A 9,135-nucleotide genomic window follows, 5' to 3' on the forward strand; every position below is an offset into this window, starting at 1 on the left:
GTTATAATCGTTTGTTTCATCATCAGAGTGTGAGTCTCTCTCTCTCTCTCTCTCTCTCTCTCTCTCTCTCTCTCTCTACTTCTGCACTTTTCCCACAAGTCTAGTGTTGAGAGTGAACTCTTCCTACACACAGACAGCAGACACCTCATACTGAGGAGGATGACCGACCACCTATTAATAATATAATACATTTTCCATAGGCAATGCATTATCTATCAAGGCTGCCTCTACTAGTAATGTTCTTTATGTCCGATATAACATTAATTGGCTTCATGGAGGTCGGTTTTAAAACGGATCCATCCACCAATATATATTGTCACATTGTCATATATTGACAGGGAAGGGGCATTGCCACCCGAGTCAGTTTTAAAATTTGATCTTGGATTCCATACACCATGTTGTTGTGTATCTCGGGTTTTGAATTTTGAGTACATCCTTGCAAGAGAAAGAAATTGCTAGTATGAAGATCAATTTTCAAACTCATCTTTGTAAGACTCCATGTCTTGCAAAAGGATATTATCACTCCATCCTTAAGTTTTAAAAACATCAAATAAACTTATTACATGAATAAATGGTGCAATACCCTATTGCACATTGCAACAACAAGACAAAGCTGATCTATCCACCAATATATTGTCACACGGCTGATTAATCAAAACTAACTTCCACCAAATACTCAATACTTTTCATTGAGTTACAAAAATACACAATACAAATACTATTCTACAGAATCACATGTTTTGAGACCAAAGTTCAACACATATATACGACAATCATCAACTCTCGCATCTCTACAATAGTGCTTTTGACAACAAGGAGTCCCTCTGATATGATAGAGGAGAAAAAGAGAAACTCTCTAAAGCAATGTTGTTACCATAGCTGGATTTTATTTTCTTTCCGTACTAGTAGTGTTGTGAGAGGTCTGCATGTTCATCAACAGAAGCATCGCATCTGCTTACTTTCTAGCGCTCACTCTCTCAATATATGTATCATACATTTCATCTGAGATTTTATACAAATTCTTCCTCACTTTGGCTACCAAACAATTGTTGCCAACTTCCGGTTGAAGAATGAATTTGATCATTTTCCAACACCATTTGTGAGCACAGAAAATTTGATTCTTTCGGAGCTGCCTTCCTCTTCGAGAATTAATGTCCTTTTGTAATTCAAGGATCATGGATGGTGTGTGTCCTCCATCCCCCCAAAAGAGGCGTGTCGGGCCCACCAACCTTCTTGCCTGATGAGAGAGATTTCGTAACGTGGAACTTTGGATTGGGGGCTACTCATTAAGTAGGCGCACTTTCCTTTTTGCATTCGGCCAAATTGCCTTTTATATATTTATCCATAATCTTAAGCCACCCCCTGTGAAAATTTCTTCTGAGGCAATGATCATATATATGTACATCTTTTGGATTGTACTTGGATCCAAGAGATAACTGCTCAGTGTCTAAGAAAACATCACAAAAACAAACGAGATTGTGAGAGATTATTGAGATATGTAATAATAAATTATTAGTTTGGTTTTGAAACCAATCTAGTTTCAACTTATGAATAAAAAACAAATTCTCAAGAAAAAATACTCACATCCCATTCTTTCCAAGATAGATGTCCTTTCACAACTCGTGCTTTCAATCTAGAGGGCCTGCCAAATGCAATCCATTGATTTTTGGGGATGGTCACCGAGGGAACTTTAGAGGGAGCTTTTCTTGGCTGCCCTCTCTCTCTCTCTACTTAAACAATCTCTCTCTAACTATTACCACCACCATCTCCGCCCACCACCACCCAGCTCAGCCCATCCCCCTCCACCACTACCCTTGCTGCTTCCCTTCTCTCTCTATGTATTACTATCATCCCTTCCTCTCCTCTCCTCTCCTGTCTCTCCAACCAATATCTAAGTTTTTTTGTTGCTCTTCTCTCTCTATATCTGTCTCTTCTCTCTCTCTCTCTCTCTCTCTCTCTCTCTCTCTCATGTAAAAAAAGGGCAAGTGATAGTAAAGCTTTATGCTAGATGTGGAGATTGGATGTGGAGATTGTGCTATGGTAGCACAAAACTTAGGCGTGAACATTGTTTGTATTGATCCCAAAGAGGACGTAGTGAAGGGTGTCTTGATGAAGATTTCATTGTAGTGCAGTAAACATATTTATTTGTGAACATTCAAGTGATTGGGTTTAGCAATTGTTTATGATTGTGTTATGATCTTGTACGGATGATCAGAGCAAGCACATTCAAAGTAACTTCCTCGTTGTAAACCATTCGGAATAAACTAGGAAATCATGGCATTATAACAGCAAGAAACCAGGGATTCATCGGTGTCCCGACATACCCACATCTGCATATGGAATAATCGATGTCCCGAGTTATCCATATCAACATAGAGAGTCATCAACGTCTCGATGAGTCACATATGTTCATCCGTAAACCATCAAGTTGACTGTATAAATCACCTAAAGTACGGAACTAGAGAAAGAAATGCCAACAAAGGAAAAATCCGAATTTCCTTAATCCGAACACAACAAGATAAACTTGTTTGAACTCTAAAGAAAGAGATTTCAACAATTGAAAATGCCGATGAGATTACCCACATCAAAACATGCAGGCTATAGATAAAAGAAGTTTATCTAGAGAATGCCCACACTATAACTTCTAGTGAGTTTAGAAATGTTGAGGTCAACATGCTAAGTGATGTAAGCAAAGCAACAATCTTGAGCCCAAATTATCCCATAAGATAATATATGTGAGGGATCACTAGCGTCCCATACCACCATGATACCACCCATACATACCTTAACAATTTGAAAACTCTCTAGTATATGCCGTCTAGGCAAAATGTGAATAAAATCCTGTATAAAAGGAATAAAATGGCCTTATCCCCTCCTAGACTTTCGCATACTAAAACCTGTCTCTATATTCCTGAGACTACATCAAGGAATAACTCTTTCTGAGTGTATCATTGGAAAAGAAATTGAAATATTGGTGCCTTTCTAATGATAACTACCCAATAAACTCAATAAAGTTAGGGTAGAAAAATAACTCACCTAGATACATAAGCAACTAGGTATCTGAGTTGAAATATGTACAAGAGTACAAGGAACATAGTCCAAAATTATGTGCCAAAAAATGAAGGCAAATGCTACCCTCAAAGCACATGATATTATCCAAAAGATCCTTATAAAACCATGGATAAAAGCATAGAAGCTCCTCGAATCCATAAAAACCATAGTTGATCTTAACAATCAATGCATGCTATCTAATGGTCATTAATCATGCCAAAAGAAGAATAAAATTGGTGGCCAACTCATCAATCCGGAGTATATGAACATAGTGACGTTCAAACAAAACTCCAAAGTAAGCAAGTGAAATGTGTGTAGCACTCATTAGAAAACCCCTAGACACACAAGTGATCTAGGTAGAACCTGATGAGTCCATATAAAACTTGGAAAACATCCAATAAATCCACCAAAACAAACAGATCAACTGACCCATGATAGAATTTATCTTAGGCTTAGAAAATTAAGCATAGACCACACTTAAATAAGTACAAAATAAATTATCATGTACAAGTGTCAAAGGTGAAACACACTTTAAACATAGATTCTAGCCATCATTGAAGAAATTAAGGATCATGTCCAAAAAGAATGGCTAAACAAAGGTCAAAAATCATGAAAACATCATTTAGAAATAATCCAAATAGAAATAACTACTAATACGAGGTATAATCGTATTAATAATATGCAAATAACCCGCATCTATCTAATGTCAGCACATGAGAAAAAGTACTTCAACATTAAATAATCCTCAAAAATATTAAATTCTCGAGAAAAAAAATTATCATAATTTTTTTCAAAATTTTCCTAATTTTATAGGGTCTCAAAATACGATAATTTTGAATTCCATCACACCTATCTTATGGCATTCCAAACCTATATTTTTCCAAAATTTTTTTAGCAATTAGTTTTGCCAAAATATCATTGGTATTTTAAAAATACCAATTTTTAGGATTTCTAAAAATAATTTCTAGAATATTCCTAATTTTTCCTGAGAATCCCATCATTCACGAAATTTCCAATTCCACCCGACAATTCTCAAATCCAATGAAAATTTATAAATTTAATGGATTAAAAATTTTTTTGGGTCAAAAAATATAGTTTTAAAGGAATTTGAATGGTCACGGGTGCCCGAATGGACACACCACATGCCAAACACCAACCCCACATTTTCTCGAAATTTAAAATAACCTTTATCTAATTTTCAATTAATTTTTAGGAATTTTTTAAAAATTTTAAATTACCCCGAACGCATTTAGAATACGAACGGTCAAAAAATTTTGGAATTCCAATGGTTTTCCCAGAATACGGAAAGCCAAATGTTTCGGGAAAATGAAAAGACAAAAAAAATCGAAATGTGAAAGGTCAAAAGTTTTTTCTGGAATTCAGAAAGCCAAAAGGTTTCGGGAAAGCGGAAAGCCAAAGGTTTTCCGGAAGATGAAAAGCCAAAAAATTTTAAGAGGAAAAAATTTCAGAAATTTCCTGAGATTTTTTTTTCCAAATGTCAAAATTTTCTCTATTTTCTAGGCTTTTTTTCAAACTTTTTTTGAAAAAAATTCAAAAGCTTTTAAAAAAATAAAAATAAAAAACATAATTAAAAAAACAAATTCAAAAAGCTTTATTAAGCTTATATGGTTCTGATTTTTAAAGGGGGGCATTTTTTTCTACTGGCGGCAACTGCTCTCCCCCTGCTTATGCGCAAAAGAGTGGGAGAGGGAGATATAGAATTTGTCTTAGGCTTAGAAAATTAAGCATAGACCACACTTAAATAATTACAAAATAAATTATCATGTACAAGTGTCAAAGGTGAAACACACTTTGAACATAGATTCTAGCCATCATTGAAGAAATTAAGGAACATGTCCAAAAAGAATGGCTAAACAAAGGCCAAAAATCATGAAAACATCGTTTAGAAATAATCCAAACAAAAATAACTACTAATACGAGGTACAATCGTATTAATAATATACGAATAACCCGCATCTATCTAATGTCAGCACGAGAAAAAGTATTTCAGCATTAAATAACCCTCGAAAATATTAAATTCTCGAGAAAAAGAATTATCATGATTTTTTTCAAAATTTTCCTAATTTTATAGGGCCTCAAAATACGACATTTTTGAATTCCACCACACCTATCTTATGGCATTTTAAACCTATATTTTTCCAAAATTTTTTTAGCAATTAGTTTTGCCAAAATACCATTGATATTTTAAAAATACCAAATTTTTTAGGATTTTTAAAAATAATTTCTAGAATATTTCTAATTTTTCCTGAGAATCCCATTGTTCACGAAATTTCCAATTCTGCCCAACAATTCTCAAATCCAATGAAAATTTCTAATTTGAATGGATTTTTAAAATTTTTGGGTCAAAAAATATATTTTTAAAGGAATTTGAATGGTCACGGGCGCCCGAATGGACACACCACATGCCAATAACCAACCCCACATTTTCTCAAAATTTAAAATAACCTTTGTCTAATTTTTCACTAATTTTTAGGAATTTTTAAAATTTTTTAAATTACCCCGAATGCATTTAGAATACGAACGGTCAAAAAATTTCGGAATTCCAATGGTTTTCCCGGAACACGGAAAGCCAAAAGTTTCGAGAAAATGAAAAGACAAAAAAATCGGAATGTGAAAGGTCAAAAGTTTCTGGAATACGGAAGGTCAAAAGTTTTTTCCGGAATTCGGAAAAGCCAAAAGGTTTCGGGAAAGCGGAAAGCCAAAGGTTTTCCGGAAGATGAAAAGCCAAAAAATTTTAAGAGGAGAAAATTTCATAAATTTCTTGAGAGTTTTTTTTCCGAATGTCAAAATTTTCTCTATTTTTCTAGGCTTTTTTTGAAAAAATTAAACTATAAAAAAAATGAAAAATAAAAAAACTCATTAAAAAAAATTTAATAAGCTTTATTAAGCTTATATGGTTTTGATTTTTTTAAGGGGGGGCATTTTTTTCTGCCGGCGTGCAACTGCCCCCCCTCCCGCCTGTGCGCAAAAGAGTGGGAGAGGGAGAGTGAAAAAACTCCCTCTCTCTTCACCCCTCTTTCCTCTCCTTCTCCCCTTTATTCTCTCTTCTCCCATCTCTTCTCTCTCTATTAACAGAGAGGTTAACCTTAATTAATCTTTTGATTAAGGGTTTTTAATAAACTTTTACTTAATTATAATTAATATTAATTATGATTAATGTTTAATTAAAAAAATCCTTTTTAAGAGAAATTCACATGGAAAAATCAGAATTGAGAGGCGGAGAGGATCCCACACACACGAGAGAGCATTTCATGCATCAACATGCTGTCCCCTACTGCATTTCAGCAGAAAATCGACAGAAATTTGATCGCATACCCGCGGAAAAACTCGCAAAAATATATAGAAAATATATTTTTAATCATAAAATACTCATTTTTAAAAAAAAATAGAAAAAAATTTCTAAAAATTCTAGAAATTTAGGGAATCCATTCTACCAAAATATCTATAATAAAATATGTGGTATTTTTGTAAAAATTTCAATTATGCTTATTTTAAACCATAAAAAATAAGAAAAAATAGCATTAAACTCACGAAATTCTCCCAAAACGTTGTTTCGTTCATTGAATAGTAGTAACATGCATTCCAATCGCCATATCGACGATCCACGTGCAAATCATCAACACAAATCAACAAAATAACATTTTTATTAATAAATATTAAAATTTACTTAAAAAAAAGCCAAAAATTACAATAAAAGAAAAATCAACAACAATTAACTAGCGATTGCTCTAATACCACTGTTAAAACCCTAAGATCTCTCTAGATAATTGTTATGCATAAACATGGATAAATCAGGCATAAACTCAACCACCCAACCATCCCCGAGCCCAAGGGATGCACACATGAATTATAAATGAAATACATCATACCTCTACCTTGATGCCCCATACCATCGAGGTATAACTCCAATCAAATAGCATGTAGCTATAGTGTGAAATGGTAGGTGAGTAGATATGGACCTCTACACAAGAGACCATAGCATAAGCCTCCAAGCCCCCCTTGAGTGTGTCCCATGCTCTTGTTATATAGGAGGGCCCTCAAGTGACTCTTGACTTTCCATTTCCCATGTGTGACCCTTGGATGCCTAGCCCTAACCTTAACCCTTAAGGTTAGTCCTAACAAACCCATGCTCCACTAGAGCTTGTTCCCATGCTCCCATGCTCACAAGCCTAATGTGGGTTAGCCTCCTAGTATATGCACACATAATGTGCATATAACATACTTCCCCTCTCTCAAAACATTGCACTCTTGCAATGTTTTATGAAAAGAAGAAAAACTGCACTGAACAATATCAACAGACTCCCAGGTCGAATCCTCTATTTCCATCTCTTTTCACCTAAATTTAACCTCAGGGATTAGTCAACTACAAAGTTTCCTTTCCCTGAATTTAAGTACCTTATTAGGTTCATGTGGAACATAGGATAAATCTTCGACTTCAACGAGTTCTTGAGGAGTAACTGTGTTATCCTTACCTCCGAGTTTCTCTTTCAATCTATTGATATGAAAGACTCGATGAACTCTAACATGTGGAGGTAGTTTTAAGTTCAAACGCAACTATGCCAATCCGATGTATAATTAAAAAATGGACCATAATATCTAGGAGATAAATTCGAGCATTTTTCTATTGACAAAGTCTAAGAATCTTTAGGAACATTAAAATAAACCAACGCTCTTGGTTCAAAAGACCGAGATGAGCGCCTCTTATCAGTATGAAATCGTACTCTATCCTGAGCACTCCTGATAGAATCCCGAGCTTTGGTTGGCATTTCTTGCATATCTCACAAGAAATCCCTCAATGCATCAAGCTGGATGTCCTTAAGACTGACATCAATAGGTGCCCTGGGTTGATACCCATACATAAGTATGCACGGACTAAAACCAATAGCCGTATATTTAAAACTGTTATAGGCAAATTCCATCATTGGAAGATATTTTTCCAATATGAAGATTTCCTAGAGACATATGCATGAAGCATATACTCTACAATCTAATCATACGCTCTATTTGCCCATCAGACTACGGATGATCAGAGCAAGTCACATTCAAAGTAACTTCCTCGTTGTAAACCATTCGGAATAAAGTAGGAAAACATGGCATTATAACAGCAGAAACGAGGGATTCATCGGCGCCCTGACATACCCACATCGTCATATGGAATAATCGATGTCCCGAGTTATCCATATCAACATAGAGAGTCATCAACGTCTCGATGAGTCACATATGTGCATCCGTAAACCATCAGGTTGACTGTATAAATCACCTAAAGTACGGAACTAGAGAAAGAAATGCCAACAAAGGAAAAATCCAAATTTCCTTAATCCGAACACAACAAGATAAACTTGTGACTCTAAAGAAAGAGAGTTCAACAAGTGAAAATGCCGAGACGAGATTACCCTCATCAAAACATCCAGGCTATAGATAAAAGAAGTTTATCTAGAGAATGCCCACACTATAACTTTTAGTGAATTTAGAAAATGAGATTGTCTTGGAATGTTGAGGTCAACATGCTAAGTGATGTAAGCAAAGCAACAATCTTGAGCCCAAATTATCCCATAAGATAATATATGTGAGGGATCACTAGCGTCCCATACCACAATGATACCACCCATACATACCTTAACAATTTGAAAACTCCCTAGTATGCCGTCTAGGAAAAATATGAATAAAATCCTGTAGGAAGGAATAAAATGGCCTTATCCTAGACTTTCATATACTAAAATCTGTCTCTATATTCCTGAGACTACATCAAAGAATAACTCTTTCTGAGTATATCATTAGAAAAGAAATTGAATTATTGGCGCCTTTCTAATGATAACTACCCAATAAACTCAATAAAGTTAGGGTAGAAAAATAACTCACCTAGATACATAAGAACTAGGTATCTGAGTTGAAATATGTACAAGAGTACAAGGAACATAGTCCAAAATTATGTGCCAAAAAATGAAGGCAAATGCTACCCTCAAAGCACACATGATATTATCCAAAATATCAAAAGATCCTTATAAAGCAATGGATAAAAGCATAGAAGCTCCTCGAATCCATGAAAACCATACTTGATCTTAA

Source organism: Cibotium barometz, chromosome 24 (genome assembly GCF_041138505.1).
Source record: "Cibotium barometz isolate CiBa-2024 chromosome 24, ASM4113850v1, whole genome shotgun sequence".
In the NCBI taxonomy this organism is placed as follows: Eukaryota; Viridiplantae; Streptophyta; class Polypodiopsida; order Cyatheales; family Cibotiaceae; genus Cibotium; species Cibotium barometz.